Here is a 20181-nt window from a genome sequence, read left to right as displayed (position 1 = left end):
TGAATGAACAAACAAAACAGTCAATTACTATTCATGAGTATGAGAGTAACACCTCACTAACCACTAATTAGCATCAGCATGTTGAACTTCATGTAAAAGATTTAGTAACACAAACTTAGGAAACATCCAGCTATGACGCTGTCAAAAATAGCAGCAGTATTAAAACATTAGCAGTTGGTACATGAAAAACAAAAGACACATAACAATACACAGCTCATACATTTACCCAATCTTTTAGATAATCAGCAACAACCTCTACTTCATCAGGGGGACAGCAGCATCAGCATCATAAACAGGAAGAAGGTAAGGGACGATGGTTTAGAGTTTGGACTATAAGATTACTAAACTATCAAAGCATTAGCTCACTATTGAACATGCATTGTAAACTCAGAATATAATAAACACCAGAATGTCAGTAGACTGTCGGGCAAAGCATAAAATGTCAAAGTGACAAATCACAAGAAGTAAAGTTCTCTGCAACCCAGGATACAAGAGAATCCCAAGAAGAATGACTCAAGAATAAAGAACCCCAAACCAGTGGTGACTGAACATTAAATTAAATTTGCTAAACTCTTGTGATTGGCTAAAACATAGGGTGAGAAAAATATGTCCAATGAGAAAGTCAACAGATATCAAAAATATATAAAATGTTAGCTCTGAGAATAATTATTCGCTGTTGCTCGGTTGACGAAACCCGAACTAATGCAAAATGTGTCTTGTACAATTCCTTCTCCGGCTGCATCTTTAGACCCATTGTTTGGTACCTTTGGAATACGCTGTTACAGGATAGTGATTGCAAAATATGAAACAGTTTTCTCCACGCCATTTCCTTGAGGGAAAAATATGAGTTAGAAACATAACTATAGACAAATATGCAAATACAAAGAATAAAGTGGGTCATTACAACATTGGCGGTAAAAGGCGCTTACCGCCGTGCAGAAGACCGCCAATACACCGCCACTGCCGCGGTATACCGCCACAGCTATTATGACACACATCTCGGAATCTGCCGAAATTCAGACACCCACACAACACCGCCACACCAAAGGTCAGTGATAAACAGGCGGAAACAAATCCTCCACCTCCACGCCAACAGAAACACGCCCATGCTATTACGACCCATGAATCCACGCGGCGGTCATTCAACCGTGGTATTCCGTTGGCGGTACACACCGCCGCGCTCAAAATACACACACATCTCCAAAACACCGCCACATTGGCCAATTCAAAATACACACACCTGACACACATGCAAACACCACACCCAATACAATATAAAACACACACCCACATCACCCACAAACCCCTACGACCAGAAATTCTGTAAGAAGGCCAGAGAGAGAGCACAGCAATTGACAACCCCATCACACTGAGGCACACAACACCATCACCCACACAACATCCACGCACAAAACACCACACACCACTACACTCACCACACTCATCACCACATACACCACCCCACACCTCACCCACACCACCCCATGGCACGCCAAAGACACCCCGCTTCTCTGAGGAGGAGCTCCGGGTCATGGTGGAGGAAATCGTACGGGAAGAGCCACAGCTATTTGGCTCACAGGTACAGCACACATCAATAGCCAGGAAGATGGAGTTATGGCGCAGAAAAGTGGACAGGGTGAACGCCGTGGTACAGCACCCAAGAAATAGGGAGGACATCAGGAAGAGGTGGAACGACCTACGGGGAAGGTGCGTTCAACGGTCTCCAGGCACAACATCGCGGTGCAGCGGACTGGCGGCGGACCCCCACCTCCTCCCCCACAACTAACAACATGGGAGGAGCAAGTCTTGACCATCATGCATCCTGAGGGCCTCGGAGGAGTCGGTGGAGGTTGGGACACTGGTAAGTCAAATCTTAACTATCAGATCCCCCACCCTACCTGCATGCTCTCACACACCCCCTCCCTCAACCCCTCCCCTATCACTACAACTCCTCACTAATGTACCCATGACACCAACCACCCATCCCAACACCAAGCCCTGCCTGACACAATTAAGCATGGGCACCCCTCACTAAAGCATGCCCACTGCATATACCTAGAACACCCCCAACCATCATCACACAAACCCACACACAGGAATGCTTGCACTGGGGTACACAAACACCCACCCATTGCACACCATCACACACACAAATGCAATAATCATGCTCTTATGCCCCTACAGGAACCCGAAGGACCGTCACCACACCAGAGGGTCCAGACAACACCACTCCACCCCCAGAAGAGGCCCACAGTGACAAGAGCAGCTCTGCCCTACTGGATCTTGATGACCAGCCCGGACCATCGTGGGCCTCAGGACAGTCGGTTCCCCTTGCATAGGCACAGCCCAACACCGACCTTCCACCCTCTGGTAACACCAGCACAGCACCCACCCAGCGGGCCCAAACCTCCCTACCCAGGACAGGTCAATCAGCGGAGTGTCCACCACTACAGGGCACCCAGGGTAACCCACCACCCCAACAACAACAGGGACCTGGGGGCAGTGGTAGTGGACACACGTTCCAGGGGACGGAGGCACAGGAACACAGGGGAACTGGGAGGGCTGCTGTGCAACAGAGGGAGGACAGGCCAAGGGAACCAACTCTCCACGAGGCCCTCTCCTCCATCATGGGAGCATACCACCACTCCCAGGAGACGATGGCTAAGGTCCTGGACAAGTTGCAGGAGACCCTGAGCCTGCAGAAGGACCAGTATTTGGGGTTCAGGGAGGAGCTCAGGACCATTGGCTCCACCCTGGGCACCATCGTAGGGGTGCTGAAGGACATACAGCAGACCTTAAGGGACACCGTGGCACTCCAAGGGGCCCCTGACACTAGCCACGACGATGAAATGCCCACCACCTCCGCCGGCGCTAGTGGACAGGACGCCCCGCCACAGGACCACCACACCAGCACCCCACCCCCTGCAGACGGACAACCACCACGCAAGCGGTCCCTGAGATCCAGGAACAGGACAGAGCAAGATGGCAAGACCCCCGCCAGGAAATGAGACCACCCTGATTGTCCTCCCACTGTCCCACTTTGTTACCCTGTCCATATTCGAACTGCCCCAGCTCCACTTCCTATGCCCAGATGGGCAGTGCACCTGTGAGACTAATAGACTGGACTCTGCCATGGACATTCCTCCACCATCCCCATCACCATTTTACAACCCCCCTTCAATTTCTTGAGCACTTAAATAAACACCCATGAAACACAAAACATGCTGGAGTCAGCCTATGATTTGGTAATTTGTATTATCAATGACAGTGTCATAATGGCTTTACCATTGTAAGGCTAACATACCTATGTCACACATCACAAGCCCTTGAAGTATGCAAGCAGTTGACACGTAGGAAACCACACCTGTGAAACCATAATTAAATCGAGGAACAGGATAGAGGTAGACGTGTGAAAGTTAATGTAATGTTAAACCAGAAAATGTTCTCACCTGTGTGTCACTGGAAATATTGCTGTATGACTGACTCCCTGTTGTCGTTTTCTTCTTCCTCAGCTTCATCCTCATCACTGTCCACAGGCTCCACAGACTCCACAGCTGCTACAACACCGTCATCTGGATCATCCTCCAGCAGAAAAGGAACCTGGCGTCGCAAAGCCAAATTATGCAGCATGGAGCAGGCGATGATGATATCGCACACCTTCTTCGGTGAGTAGAATAGGGATCTACCTGTCATATGGAGGCACCTGAACCTGGCCTTCAGGAGGCCGAAGGTGCGTTAGATCACCCTCCTAGTCCGCCCATGCGCCTCATTGTACCGTTCCTCTGCCCTGGTCCTGGGATTCCTCACTGGGGTCAATAGCCAGGAAAGGTTGGGGTAACCAGAGTCCCCCAATAGCCATACACGGTGCCTCTGGAGTTGACCCATCATATCAGGGATGCTGCTATTCCGCAGGATGTAGGCGTCATGCACTGAGCCAGGGAACATAGCATTTACCTGCGAGATGTACTGGTCTGCCAAACAGACCATCTGGACATTCATGGAATGATAACTCTTCCTGTTCCTGTATACCTGTTCACTCCTGTGGGGGGGGGGGGCAGAGCTACATGGGTCCCATCAATGGCACCTATGACGTTGGGGATATGTCCAAGGGCATAGAAGTCACCTTTGACTGTGGGCAAATCCTCCACCTGAGGGAAAATGATGTATCTCCTTACGTGTTTCAGCAGGGCAGACAACACTCTGGACAAGACGTTGGAAAACATAGGCTGGGACATCCCTGATGCCATGGCCACAGTAGTCTGAAATGACCCACTTGCAAGGAAATGGAGCACTGACAGCACCTGCACGTCAGGGGGGATTCCAGTCGGATGGCGGATCGGTGACATCAGGTCTGGCTCCAACTGGGTACATAGTTCCTGGATAGTGGCACGGTCAAACCTGTAGGTGACGATGACATGTCTCTCTTCCATTGTCAACAGGTCCACCAGCGGTCGGTACACCGGAGGATTCAGCCATCTTCTCATATGTCCCAGCTGACGGTGCCTACGAAGGACAACAGCGAAGAACCAGTCATTATTCCTCCAGGTATGTACCCACAGTTACACACAAGACTAAACCAGACACAAAACCCTTCCTGTATGTGTGTTGAGTGTAGGCCTAGCTATGTGTGACGCAGTAGTAAATGAAGCCATGTGGGCCCCTGAAATGGTGGCTGCCTGACCTCTAAACTGGGACAATGGGATTGTGGGGTAACTGCGCTGGCGTTGCACACCATCGCGGTAGGCGGTCGTAGACCGCGGCGCAATGCTGCATTGGTGAACATTGGACCCTATGGGTCCCACGAGCCAATGAACAGGTGCGCTGGCGGTGATGATGCGCACCGCCGCGGACGTCACCGCCGCGGACGTCACCGCCATTTTCTATCTGTTCAATTACTAGATACCTGACCTTCGACAGGAGAGGACCTACACTGCAAGTGCTGCTGTGACCTCGGTCTGGAAGCGACGATGGCTGCTGCGTCTGGGGAAAGGGCCCCTGCCTTCACTGCACAGGAGTTGGAGAAACTTGTGGATGGGGTCCTCCCCCAGTACACGCTACTCTACGGTCCTCCAGACCAACAGGTTAGTACACAGGGAGCACATTGTATGGGCTAGGCCTGGGTGGAGAGGGCTGGTTGGAAGAGGGAAGGGGGCAGAGTACATAGAACAGTAATGCATGGGAATGAATGGGCCACATGACCAGAGTAGGGAGGGGGCCACTCACATTGACGGTGCAGTTGGTAATGACTGTTCCTCTTCCCTTGTGCATGTCATGTAGGTCAGCGCCCACCAGAAGAGGGACATCTGGCGTACCATCGCCAAGGAGGTTCGGACCCCCGGGGCCCACCAGAGACGGGGGACCCACTGTTGGAAGAGATGGGAGGAAATTCGCCGCTGCAGCAAGAAGACGCGGAGGCTCAGCTGGGGATGGCCTCCCAACATGGGAGGGGTGCCCGTCGCACCATGACCCCCCTGATGTTCCGGATCCTGGCGGTGGCCTACCCGGAGTTGGATGGGCGCTTGAGGACATCACAGCAGACACAAGGGGGTGAGTACAACCTCATTCTGTGGACTTTGCATGCAGTGGAGGGGTCTGGGTGGGGGAGGTGGGCTGTGAGTTAGGTAGGCAAGGCCCCTCCATAATGTAGGCCATGTGGCACTCAACCCCACCTCAGCAGAGTGGCTAGTCGAGGTATAGTTGCCCCTGTGGCATCCAGGTGCGCAGATGTCCACCATTGCCATGTAGGCCATATCCCAGAAATTGCGTGTGCAGAGTGCAGGAGCACGGCGTAATGCAGGGGGCTGCTGCGTCTGTCTTGTCCGCCAACGGTATCAGAATGCCATGCACTAAAACTCTCTTTCTTCAGTCTCCCCCCCCTTTTCCTGCTCTCCCTGTCCTTTTGTACATCAGCATCAACAGGCGGAGGTACAGTGGCACTGGAGCACGAGGGAGCTGCATCCCACATGGCCATGGAGGGCCACACCACGGACTCCGAATGCACCAGTGGGACGGAGGGCGAAGGGAGCTTCACGTCGGCCACCGGATCACCAACCAGCGACACGGACTCGTCCCCCGATGGGAGCTCCCCTGTGGTGGCGGCACCATCTGTGCGCCCCACTTCTACAGGTACAGCCGCCACCTCCCCTACCAGCACCGCCCTCTCAGCAGCCCCTCAGTGTTTGCCCCGTGCCCGCTCACCCAGGATGGTGGGCATCACCTTCGCCCCAGGCACCTCAGGCCCTGCCCCAGTCACCCCTGCTGCCCTCAGTGATGAGGCCATTGACCTCCTCAGGTCACTCACTGTTGGGCAGTCTACCATTGTAAATGCCATCCAGGGTGTAGAACGAGAGTTGCAACACGGTAATTCATTCCTGGAGGGCATTCATTCTGGTCAGGCTGTCCTTCAGCAGACCCTGCAATCTCTGGCCTCAGCACTGATGGCAGCCATTGTCCCTGTCGCTAGCCTCCCCCCTCCAACTTCCTCCACCCAGACCCAATCCCCTGTACCCCAGCCCATCCCAAGCACACCTACAGACCAGCATGCACACAAGTCAACACCCAAAAGTAGCTCAAGCAAACATAGGCACCACACATCCCACAGGCACTCACACAAGCATCACACCCATACAGACACAGCAACATCCACTGTCTCCACTGTGTCCCCCTCCTCTTCTCCCTCCTCCCTCCCAGTCTCGTCTAAACACACACCTGCATGCACCACATCTACAGGCACCAGGAATCGCACCAGGACACCCAGCACCACAAGCCGCTCACCTGCACTCACCACCTCCACTGCCATTTACAAGTCCCCTGTGTCCTCTCCCAGTGTGTCTGTGACGCCCCCTCCCAAAGTACACAAACACCGGCAATCACTCACCCAACATCCATCCACCTCACGACAGCCTCCAGTACCTGCACCTGCACCCAAAACAGCTAAAGTGACACCTCCAACAACCATCTCCTCTTCCTCCACTCCCAGAGCCCCTCCAGCTACCCATCCCAGTGTTCGTCAGAAACTGTCCCTCTGTAAAATTGACCTTTTTGCCCCCATCCCCACCCCCTCCAATTCATCAGTCCCGTCTTAGCGCCTCAACCAAAAAGCCTCCAATACCAGTGGTGCGTGTTCAAGGCTTGTGGAGTGCACCGGCCACTAGGGCAGGCAGTAGGACCCGGAGCCAAGGCACTGGCAGCCCACCCCCTGTAAAGGCTCTAAAATTGGAGAGTGGACGACGGGACTGTGTTAAGACTCCTGCTGGGACAACAACTGACATGGGTTTGAAGGGGATTGGAGAGTCAGCTGTGACTCCACCAAAGGTGGGGAAGGGCCAGAGGAAGTCTGCCCAGCCTGTTGTGAGTGTCACGGCGGAGAAGTGCGCCATCATTTCCGGCGGTCCAGACACAACCGCCAGCACCGTCGTCACTGGTCCAAAGACCACCGCCAGAGTCACAGCCCAGGAGGGCTCAAGTATCGTCACTGGTCAGTAGACCACCGCCGGAGTCACAGCCCAGGAGGGCTCAAGTATCGTCACTGGTCCAGAGACCACCGCCAGAGTCACAGCCCAGGGGGGCTTAAGTATTGTCACTGGTCAGGAGACCACCGCCGGAGTCACAGCCCAGGAGGGCTCAAGTATCGTCACTGGTCAGGAGACCACCGCCGGAGTCACAGCCCAGGAGGGCCCAAGTATCGTCACTGGTCAGGAGACCACCGGCAGAGTCACAGCCCAGGAGGGCTCAAGTATCGTCACTGGTCCAGAGACCACCGCCGGAGTCACAGCTCAGGAGGGCCCAAGTATTGTCACTGGTCAGGAGACCACCGCCGGAGTCAGTGCCCTGGAGGGCCCCGGCTGCCACAGCCCCGCTGGGCAAGGATGGAACGTCATGCCACACAAAAATGCCCAGTGTTGAGAACGTCATGCCACACACCAATGCCCAGTGTAGAGAACGTCATGCCACACACCAATGCCCAGTGTAGAGATTGTCATGCCAACACACACCAATGTCCGTATCAGAACCGCCATGGCAAAGCACCGCTGAACAGGGCCAAGACCGCCATGGCAAAGCACCGGTGAACAGTCCAGAACCGCCATGGCAAAGCACCGCTGAACAGGGCCAAGACCGCCATGGTGAATACTGCTGAACAGTCCAGAACTGCCATGGCAAAGCACCGCTGAACAGGGCCAAGACCGCCATGGCAAAGCACCGGTGAACAGTCCAGAACCGCCATGGCAAAGCACCGCTGAACAGGGCCAAGACCGCCATAGTGAAGACCGCTGAACAGGGCAAGCACCGTGTAGGAATGAATAGCCCGCCACATCAGGCATACTTATCCCATGTGCAGCTGGGACAGTGACAGGACAGGAACTTTCACGGGGAGACTCATCCAGTCTGGGCACCAGTCCCACCCGGTACCAGTAGAGAACTGCATCTACTTGAGAGACTGTGGCTTTGCACTCCCCAGGATGGCACAGTGGGCAACCCACCCACTGTAGAGATTTGTGAGACTGTGGCTTTGCACTCCCCAGGATGGCACAGTGGGCAACCCACCCACTGTAGATACGTGAGAGACTGTGGCTTTGCACTCCCCAGGATGGCACAGTGGGCAACCCACCCACTGTAGAGACTTGAGTCTCTACAGTGGCGCTGCTTGTCTGTACCGCCGTGGCGGGCGGTATGTTAAAGTGGCTGTCTTTGTTGGCGGTTTCTGCCAGGGTCATAATTCCCTTTTTGCGGTATTTCCGCAGCTTTAACACCGTCCGCCAGGGTTGTAATGACCACCAAAGTCTGTTAGGCAACGGACATGAAGTCATAAGAACAGAGTACACTAAAAACATTTAAAACAGATAACCATGCACAGTGGCCTTGCTTCTGCTTGATCCCAGCAGAGGCCACAAAATACTCATATTACTTCAGCATTTATTTTAAAAGAGAACATGCTCTTTCTTAAAGAGACAGAATATTTTTCATCGCAGTGTTAATTCAACATTAGAAAACATATGTAGGCCTATCGCTTGATGGCAGCCACTAAGTAGAGCACACTTTACGTAAACATACATTTATAAACAAATTATTCCACACATTAGTACATAAGTATGATTACATAAAAAAACAAATATTTATGACAAAATCTCAGCTCTCACACTAGCATTCCAGCAGCACTCACAACAACACACTTGAACACCATGGTCAAGAAATAGATGAAAGACTTCAAAATCAACAGACCATGAAGCTTATAGAATAACCTTCATCCAGAAAATTCATAGTAACCATTATTTGTAAATTCCCTTTCTGTCCTCTGTAGGCTTGGGGATTTTATTGATGTGTGTAAATGTTCATGATGCCAGCGAAGGTGTAGCCCACCACATTTAAAAATTCAATAAAAAAATTAATACATTTTGAAGAGGGTCGTGAAGAAACGTGTCCTGCATTTGATTGTAATGCAAGATACTTCATTTATATGCCTCTTGGAGTGGTAACTGGATTTTAAATGTTTTAGTATATCATCTGACATGGATGAGTTTCTGATTTTAGAGATTTACTTTTGATTAAGTTGATAATAGGCTTCACCGTCCCAAAAGTTCGACTGACTAGGCCGGACTAACACATGTTCACATTCTCTGTTGAAGTTAGTTATGAACCACATCCAAAGGAAAGAAAACAGAGTTTAAGGGCCCTTATGTCCACATTCGAGGGGATTGAATAAACTTATAAAGGTACGGAGAAGCAGTACAGAGGGGAGAGCTGCCACTGTTCCAAATGAAAGCAGAGCATCAGGGGACGATGACAGCACTCCTTGACGCAAGAGCTTAGCACTAGAAAGTATTTTTTGGTTAATTATAATAAACTTGCTGCATTCACTTTACTGACATGAATTCACATTAGACTAATATTGCCAAAAAGTGCATATGTTATACATTTTAAGGTAAGCTTCCTAGTATGATTCTTCTCTCTGTGGAATTATGGCGTGAATAAACTTTGTAAAGTAACGTGTGGAGCAAATAGATATAGACAATAAGTGAACATCTGTACTGCACAGCAATTAATGCAGTGTTTAAGGTGTGCAGGCTGTGGCATCAGCACTCATTTTAGGGGACCAGGACTTACTTGTCATCAGACCAAAAGCAACAGAGAGAAAGGCCTAAAGATTGAGAAAAATTGAGGACAACAATGACAAGTGAAGAAAGCAGAGATGCAAAGGAACGCCCAAAGCTGAGATATAGGAAGTGCAAAGTGGAGGAATAACATCTCATGTCAAGACTAGGAAGCCTGGTATTGATAACCCCAGGCAAATTAAGCACTAAAACCAAGAAATCTCTGCTATTGTTTAAAGGCCATGGGGAGAGGGGCTGTGTTCCCCCCTCTCCTCCAAAGTCATATTTAAATGAGCCCCCAGGACCTGGCCCTCCCGGGGGCTCAACTCTAAATAAGCGCTTGAGACCATGCTTGTTTTTTTTAAATGTCTCCCGAGATACGGAGATCCTTTGTGATTTTCATGGGAATTTTTTTTTAAGTGCTTTTTGGCCCTGACGGTGTCCTTACCACCAGTCCTAGGAGACCTGGCTATTCCTACCCAGCACCCTTCTCTTTTTTTTTTTTTTTTTTGGCACTTGGCTAAGTTTGATTCCCAAATGGGTATTTCGAGACCAAGAGATTGCTTTCTGCAAAATTTGGTGTAATTCCGTCCAGCATTTTGGGCTGTAGTTGTGTCTAAAATACCTACAGGAAATTGCATGGGAACATGTGTTTTGGGACCCCCCATTTTCTTGATCCCCGCTTGACGAATCACCCCAAAAGTTTACAAACAGCAATAGAAATGAGTAGTAAAATAGTTTTGAAAATTTCATGTAGGTTCCTCAAGAGGCATCATTGGCTTAACAAAACCCCCACCCTCGTATTTGTGCTGCAGATTGATTCGGAGGACGTTAATGGATGAAACACACAATGAACCAGGCATAGGGGATTGTGCTTGTTGTGGGACTAGAGGCAACTCAGGCACTACTTGGAGCTGCTAAGTGCTTGATGTTGTGCATGTTTTAAACTTTGATATCTAGAAAAGGTAGCGGAAGTACACTTCCAGAGCTCACAAGCGTACATTGAAGGGAATTGTGAAGCATTTTGACCGGGAGTTAAACGATTCTACTACAAGGAATATTTCTCATATCAAGTGAAGTGATATGGCAGCAACAAGATAGCCAAAAAAGCGGGAAGCAGCTGAAAAACATTTTGGTCAGTTGAGCTCCGGGAACGGGGCTGCCTCCGTACATACTAATGTTGTAGGAAGTGATGTCACCACCACAAAGAAACAGCTATAAGGAAGATTTATGAAAGATCTCCATATGAGAACAATTGAAATGGTCGAAGGCACTGACACTTCAGAAATACGTGGATTGTGATCGAATCCTCAGGGGTCTCAGAATATTTTTGACACTAACATTCAACAATTCTAACCAAAAAACGATCGAAGAATGGATGGCAAACAATCATCAATATTCTATCAATATGCTAAAAATACTAATTAAATTTGCATGGAGTGATAGTGAAAACGTATTGGCTGAGATTAACAGAATGTCAACATTGTTAAACGAAAAAAGTACAAGTGAGTAATTTGAAAAAGAAATGAAAAAGATTGACAAAAGAATCGATAAAGCTGAAGAGGACCCAAACACAAAAAAACAGCAGAAATGTTTAAGAGACCAAAATGATTACGAAAGGGGTTAAAATCTAACATTTGGAAAGAAATATGATTAAATAAGGACTCAGCAGGATCAAATATCTGGACTGATGAAGGAAGTAGGAAATCAGGAAAGAGGGCTGACTGAGTCGATAAGTGAAGCTATTACTCTTAATGCAAGAATGGAAAACAAGAATGTTGAAAGTGATAACAGTGAAAGTGATGCCTCAGTTCAATCTGGGGTGGGCGCAGTAAAATCCAGAATTTTAAAAGAGTTCGAACTCATGGTCAAGCAACGCAACCAAGAAGAGGGGGAGTAAGCTGTAGAGGTCATGGAGGAAGATGCACCTAGAAAAGAGGCAGAAGAAAAGACAGGGGAAAGTCCAGTCAAAGTAAAAAGAAGGGCCAGGGGCACCAAAATGATGGAAAATGAGAATGACGGAGAATGGTAAATCTCTCTGAGTTATTTTTAACTGAGTCAGGGAAAGAGGCTCATTCTCAAGAGTTATCATTTTGTCCCACAGCACATTTTAACTTCACTCAGTGTAGAATTGACCTTTTCCATTTGTAAGGAAATTGAAGCTGATGAAATGGCATGACACAAAATGCACTGTATTGAGTGAACGGAATACAGTTAACCCATTGAATCTTAAAATCAGCAATATATAATTGTTACATACTCTGGTGAATTAGATGGAAATGTGACTCCTGCTCCAGACCCCTATTAGAATTTGGTTGATACTGATTTAGAAATAGGCATGAGTTCCTCCAGTGGCTTCAAAACTAAATCAATATTTTTACCACCTGGAACTAATGATGAATTAATGTGTTTGAGAAAGGAGTGGTCAAAGAGTTGATAAAACTCAGATACAAAAAATAATCAGGGAGGAATAATCTGGAAGTGAGACATATGGAAGCAATAAGATCATTGCAAAACAACATGGAGATGTTGATATAAAAATCAGATAAAGAGGGCAATGTAGTCATTCTTCCCCTGAAAATGTATTTGCATGAGGATTATAGACAGTGACAGAATATCTCGAATTATGAGCTATCTAGTAGAGAGGCAATGTGGCAGGCAAATCAGAAGTATTATGAGAAATTGGTGGATTGAAAAGACCTGTTTGCATGGGAAGAATATTGATTTCTTAAATGGTAATTTCCAAAAGCCCTAGCTATATAATTCTTACCCAAACTGCATCAGGACCCAGACAATCCACTGGGAAGTCCAATTGTCTTGTCAAGGGGCAGTTTATCAGAAAATATATCTAAATATGTCGATTTTTCTACACCCTTTCGTTGAAACATTACCCTCATATATCAGGGACAAAGGAGACTTTTTATGTCTCATCAGTGATGTTGGCTGGGAGAATGAATTTTTGCTAATGTGTTTAGATGTGAACAGTCTATACATGCTCTCTTTCCTGTTACCTACACACAGAAACACTGCTAGAGATGATCCATATCTGTCTGACAAATATTTTTTTCATTTTCAATAAAATTATCTATCGTCAGACCCAGGTGACCATGATGGGAACTTGTTTCACCCCCAGCTATGCAGGCTTGTACCTGGGCTGGTAGGAGGACCAGGTGGTCAGGAACATCAGTCAGTTTGACTAACAAGTGGTCCTCTCGGTCAGATTTATTGACAACATTTTCTGTATCTGGCTGGGTGATATGGATTCTGCATATGCATTTGTTAACACTCTTAATAACAACTACTTGAATCTAAAATTCACCAGTCATATTGATAGCAAAGAGATTGAATTTCTGGATGTAAATATTGCAGTAAGAAATAATAAGCTGGAAAGCACGCTATACAGGAAAAACCTGCAGATAACAGTTTGTTACATGTTAGTAGTAGTCACCCTAGGAGTCATTCCCTATGGTGAACTGCTTAGAGCTAGATGAAATTGTATCTCAGATGACGTATTACGGTTGGAAGATGACATTATGGTAAAAAGGTTCTTGGAGCGAGGCCATGCGAAAAATTGTGTTGAGAAAATCCTGGATAGAGTCAGTCAGGTCAAGAGAGAAGCCCCACTAAAACCAAAAAAGAGAGTAGATGATGGCAGGGACTCAATTCGGTTTATTACAACCCACCACAGCAAAGTAAAGGAAGTAAAAAAGATCTTTCACAAATATTGGCATGTTTTGAAGACAGATGAAACATATCCAAAAACTTTAGAGGAACATCCTAAATTTACATTTGGGAGAAGTCTGTCTCTCAAAGATTCCCTGAGTCATTTTCTGATGCTCCAACTAACACTCAGTAAACCCATCCTGGTTTTTTTTTGTGGAAAGTGCAAGGCATGTAAAAACAGTGAGAATTGTAAAATGGCCATGTTTCCCTTAGTGCTGAAAGCTCATGTTGTAAACAAAATCTGACATGTAATTCAGATTATTGTGTATATGCATTGGGTTGACCATTTGGGAAATATTACATTGGGAATACAATACATATGGCTACAAAAAGTCATGGAGTACATGAGAGCAATTACTAATGAAGGAACATCGTATACTGTAGCCAGGCATTTTAAGGCACACCACGATAAGAAAGCAAATCTCTTGCTAGACAGGATTCCAGTACATGAAAGAGGAGGGAATGGAACCTTAGAGTTACAAAAACTGGAATCCAAGATTATCATTGGGTTAAACAGGTTACATTGATAGGATTGAACATTGATGATGAACTGACCATTCATTTGGGTTGAAGTAGACCTTGGGATTAATGCATGTAGATGATCGTGACGTGTAGTAGATTCAGTATAGCAGAGTATCTCTGTCTGCCTATGGAACTTTCTATAATTTAAGACTGAAATTTGCTAAGTGCTGTTTAACGTAGTTTTAATCTGTTGGTGTGGTTGCACATTTTCCATGGTTATGATAGCCCCGGGGAGGACCAATAGATGAATGTAAGAAACCCAAATGGGTCATCTAACTCAGCAAAAGACACTGGGGTAAGATAAATCTGCACACTTGGGCTTGATTGAAGGGAGAGAGGATGCCCTATTGATGTAGAAGCTTTTGCTGGTGGTCTAACTGAGGCAATATTGAGGCAAATATTACTTTTACTTTAATTGAAACGATAATCAGGAGAGTGAGATTGGTATAATAGTCTAATATTGTACACTATGTTAACATCAATTAATTTAAACAAAGTTTTATGGCCTGCAATGTAACATCAGGGATGTTATGTGAATGTGGGTTAAATACAATTATGATTATTACAGTACAATGCTAAATGCCCGACATGTTGGGAGCCTGAGAAAGATTTATGCTAATTAGAAGACAGTAATTCCTCACTTTAAAATGGCCGACATATAAGCAGTGAAAATACAGCTTGGTGAAACCATGGGCCTTCTTTTATGTTTGAAGTAAAGAGCATGATTGAAGATATAATGTTTGCACTGGGGATTGGTGTGTAGATCCGTGACCAAGGAGACTCGGTCTTCAAAACGAATCAGGTGTTTGGTTGATGTCGATGAAATAAAGCTTCACTTTTGCAAAACCCTGTGGCCACCACTGTTTTTTCTGGGATGCAGCCAGTGACGGAGGTACTGTTATTCACAGGAAACTGACATTGGAGATTTTGAACAGGAACAGAGGCCGAACTGCTGGATGGAATTACAACCCAGGGCTTAATTTACATAGATTGTTGGGGGCCACATACCCCCGCCCTGTGCCCGGGGACTGCCACCTCCCAGAGGCAACATGCCTTATTTATATAAGATGCGGTCCTGCAGACCTCCACTTCCCCCGTACCCAGGGAATGCCACCTCCTGGGGTTAAATTCAATATATTATGGGAGACGCATGGCCCCTCCCCGCAGTAGAATGCCTTATTTTTATAAAAGAGGTCCTGCAATCCCACATGCCCCAGGGACTGCCACCTCCCTAGGCTGTTTAGTTTATATGTGGGGGATGAACGCCCCCCGCAGTCTCAGGGACCGCTACCTCCCTACAGCTGCATTGTAAGAATGAAGGGGGTCCATTGCAGACCCTCAGCCCTGGGGACCACCACCTCCCTGGGGCTGTTTAACATTGGAGGGAGACTGCAAGGCCCCCCTCATGGAGAGGAAACAATTTCTGTCACAGACAGGGAACTGCATGCCTAGCAGCTTCCTGTCTATGACAGCAATGCTGGCTCCCACAGGAGGCAGGGAGCCAGCTGGTACCACAGGGGACCTGAGGCTACCCCCACTGTCCCTTTGCACACTGGGTGCCCTTTCGGGGCACCCAACACAGATGGCCCAGCCCCAGAGGATAGGTTCCCTGGGGCCAAAATTGGCCCAGGGAGGGGAGGCGCGCGTCACCTCCCTTCCCCAAAAAATATGTTAAGGCCAGGCCTGGGGCTGAACTCTGCCAGGGGAAGGGGGCCACACAGCCCCCTCCTCTCTTTAGTGAAGGCTGGGCTCTGGGGCATAGGGTCAGTGGAGCTGAGTTTGGCCCAGGGAGGGGGGCATGTGCTCCCCCTTACCCACACTGGCCATTAACCCAAAAAGCTATCACTTACTAATTAAACAGTAGAAAGGGCTCCAGTTGGATAGACATTTTCTTCAAAACTGTGGACTCTTGTTGGATAAATGAACAAGTGAGCTTCTGTTGTGGCCATGATGCTCATTTCACAGAAATTAAACCTCAACAGGAAACACTTACAAATATAAATGTAACAGGTGCCCCAGATCAAGCTCCACTTCTGGGAAGGACAAATGATCCTATCTCCTGGGGTTGGTGAAGGGAAAGCAAGTGTGTCTACTCCACGATTCCATATTGAAAAATGATCTCAAATCCTTAGTTGAGGTGAATGCATCTTACATTGATTGCTGTGCAATCAGACACTCTCACACCCAGACAGACACTCTCACAGTCACTCTCACATCCAGAGACACCCTCTCACACCTATTCTCATACACAGAGAGTCAGGCTCTGAGGCCAACTCCCACTTCATGGGGTTGGTGGTTAGGGGAGTTGGCTGGAGGGACTGGCAGCAGGCCAGGCCCTGCAGCTAATCCCGGCCACACAAAGCCGAAGATCATGCGCAGCAGTGGCTGAGTTATTGTAGGACATTATAGTTACAAAATAGAATTAAAACAACATAAAAATTCACATAAAAAGGAAAGGTTACAGGGACTTTATAGTTAGGTTTGAATTTACTCGCACAAAATCATATAAATTCAGTAGTTACAGTTCAAGTTAGTTCAAGTAACTATATATCACATAATAAGATAACTATAACTCGCTCCCTCATCATCCGCTGCTAATTACCCCAGATACAACAACACTCATGACAACTTCTATAATGTCAGTAAAAATATAAATGAAACATTAGCAGTCAAATATTATTGAGAAAAAAACATGCATATATATATCATTATGTACATGCATAGCAGTGTCCATTTGTTTATTCATCATCCCTGATGCATTTCGGCCATTCAAGCGGCCTTGCTCACATAACCAGCAAAAATAATTGACGTGTTTAAAAAGACCCAGCCGTCATCAACACCAACAACATGCATCCATACATACACCTTTAGTGTAAAGAAAATATCAGCACCATATTGGCTTAGTATACAGAGTGAAAGAAACATGTTGCATTGTTGATCACATTACAAATGAATGATAGTAAAAAGAAACACAATGTGTGCTGTTCCATGCCAACCAGATGTCCTACTGTACTGCCAATATAAATGCAGCATATGTGTTGCTCATCACCCAGTGTGAGGGAGCCACCCCTCCTAACCACATTGTATACTGCATATGTTCCATGGAAATCATAAAAATGAATATAAAGACAAACAGGAAAGAAAGAAAATACGATACGTGATCATCCAAAATCTGGTGTTCACACATGAAAATAAACCCTGTCATAATCACAGTGTGCCTATGACAGAGTAGTAATGTAACTTTGTATGACAATAATCGTTAAATATAGACGTAAACTATATTATGTGCAGATTAAAACAACAACCAAGGGACACATTGTATAATTTCATGTATCATCTGGATACCATTGCCTTGATAACTTAGTAGGTACAGTAATCAAAAAAAGGCATTCAAGCTTCCTATAGAACATAACTATGAACTTCCAGTATGAAAAAAAATCCAGTGTGCCATGGATATGTCACCAAGTGGATATAACAGAAAGTGGCAATAAATATTATGCCCCACTAAATGCACATATTCTCTGTGTGGGTGTATACTCACTACTTCGTCACAGTTCAGACCATTTGGGGTTAATGTTTGGAGATCAATAATCAATTCAGATTCCCTCTTTCTCAAATATAAAGTGTGGTTCCCTCCACTAGGGTTCCTGTTGATCAACAGCATAAAAGGCAAGGTTGGTAGGATCCTGAAAGGTATCAGCCTGAAAAGTCCTCACTACTGGGTATTTTTGGTCTATGTAACTGATTTTCTGCATACTGTGGCTATATGCTGGTTGTGTCTGCTCAATAAATATGTTAAACAAATCACTATTGTACCCTTGGTACTATCTTCCTTTGATTTTGGTCATGGGTGCATCAGTCTTATAATCCTCAGTGACCTCTACTGTAGCCCATGCAACTCCAGCCGCACCCCTCAAAACTCTTTCTCTTGAAAAGCAATTTCTTTCTTTTATAAAATGTAGGCTTATTCTTACTGTATTTTAATGCAAGAGAGTTGTTTGCTAATGACATTGGCACAGCTTGGGCAATACCTGGCTATTCTTCATGACACAGAGCCTTGCAATGTGGCACAAAGGTACGTCTGCCCTGTTCACAGCAGGCTTTGAAGTGGAGGTAGACCCTTTGGCATAAATGTCATCAAGTAAACAACAACAGAGATGTTAGACATGTAAAATGTTTGGTTTAAGTTAAAACTGTCACGTCCTCCCCAACCTGGCAGCATGCACAAGAATACACCACACATGGAGCTAGTAGTTAACGTCTTTACTCATTAGTGTATAACATGTAACCAAGGCCTTCAGTACAACCCTGGCGGTAAATCCCACTTACTGCTGTGCCGACGGCCGCTAATATACCGTGCCCAAAACGACAATCTGCCACGGGTATTATGACCCACACAGAAAATACTGCTACAATACAGACACCCACACACGTCCGCCAGACCAAAGGTCAGTGATAAACTGGCAATAGCAAAACCCACACCGTCACGCCAACAGGGATACGCCCACAGTATCACGACCCACGAATCAAGGCAGCGGTCTTTCAACTGCGGTAATCCATTGGCGATACACACCGCTGCGCTCAAAATACACACACATTTACAAAACACCACCACATTGGACAATTTAAAATACACACACCTGACACACATACACATACCACACCCACACAGTCACACCACTATAAAACACACACCCACACTACCCACAACCCCTTACAACTAAAAAAAAGAGACCAAGCACAGAGAGACAAGCAAAGAGCACACACTCAATCAGAGGCACAGAACACCATCACTCATACACCATCCACGCACATCACAGTATACACCCCAACACATCACCCCACACATCGCCCCACACATCACCTCACACATATCACTCACACCACATCCATGGCACCTCAAAGACACCCCAGGTTTTCTGAGGAGGAGCTAAGGGTCATGGTGGAGGAAATCATCTGGGTAGAGCCACAGCTATTCGGATCACAGGTGCAGCAGACGTCCTTTGCAAGGAAGATGGAGCTATGCGGATAATTGTCGACAGGGTCAACGCTGTGGAAAAGCATCCATGAACCAGGGATGACATCAGGAAGAGGTGGAACAACATACGGGGGAAGGTGCGTTCTGTGGTTTCAAGACACCAGATTGCTGTACAAAGGACTGGTGGTGGACCCCCACTTCCTCCCCCACAACTAACAACATGGGAGGAGCAAGTCTTGGCGATCATACATCCTGAGGGCCTCGCAGGAGTAGCAAGAGGACTGGACTCTGGTAAGTCAAGTTTGTATGACTTCCACCCCCCTACCTGCATGCCATCACATACCCCCACCTGTACCCTCACTCCCATCACTACATCACCTCACATATACCCCACCATCTTAACCCACACTTCCCAATACCAAGCCCTGCATGCAACAACAATGCATGGACAACCATTACCACAGCATGTTCAGTAGGGAGACTCACCCAGCCCACACATTCAGCAATCACACAAGGCCAAGGCGAAAGGGAAAGCACAATTATACAAGGGAAACACACCCATTGCACAAGATGGCACACACAGATACAATAACAATGCATTTGCATCCCAACAGGTTCCCTACCCAACGTCACTGGAGAGGAGGTGCCACCAACATCCAGTCCCCCCCCAGAAGAGGCCCACAGTGATGACAGCAGCTTTGCACGCCTGGATCAAGATGACCAACCTGGCCCATCAGGGACCTCTGGACAGTCGGTTCCCCTGCCACAGTCCCAACCCACCACAGAGCCACCCCCCTCAGGAAACACCACCACAGCACCCACCCAGTGAGCCCAGGACACGTCAATCAGCAGTGTGTCCACCACTACAGG

Source organism: Pleurodeles waltl, chromosome 2_1, assembly GCF_031143425.1.
Source record: "Pleurodeles waltl isolate 20211129_DDA chromosome 2_1, aPleWal1.hap1.20221129, whole genome shotgun sequence".
In the NCBI taxonomy this organism is placed as follows: Eukaryota; Metazoa; Chordata; class Amphibia; order Caudata; family Salamandridae; genus Pleurodeles; species Pleurodeles waltl.
The sequence above is the reverse complement of the archived record's forward strand: the minus strand, read 5'-3'. Positions refer to the sequence as shown.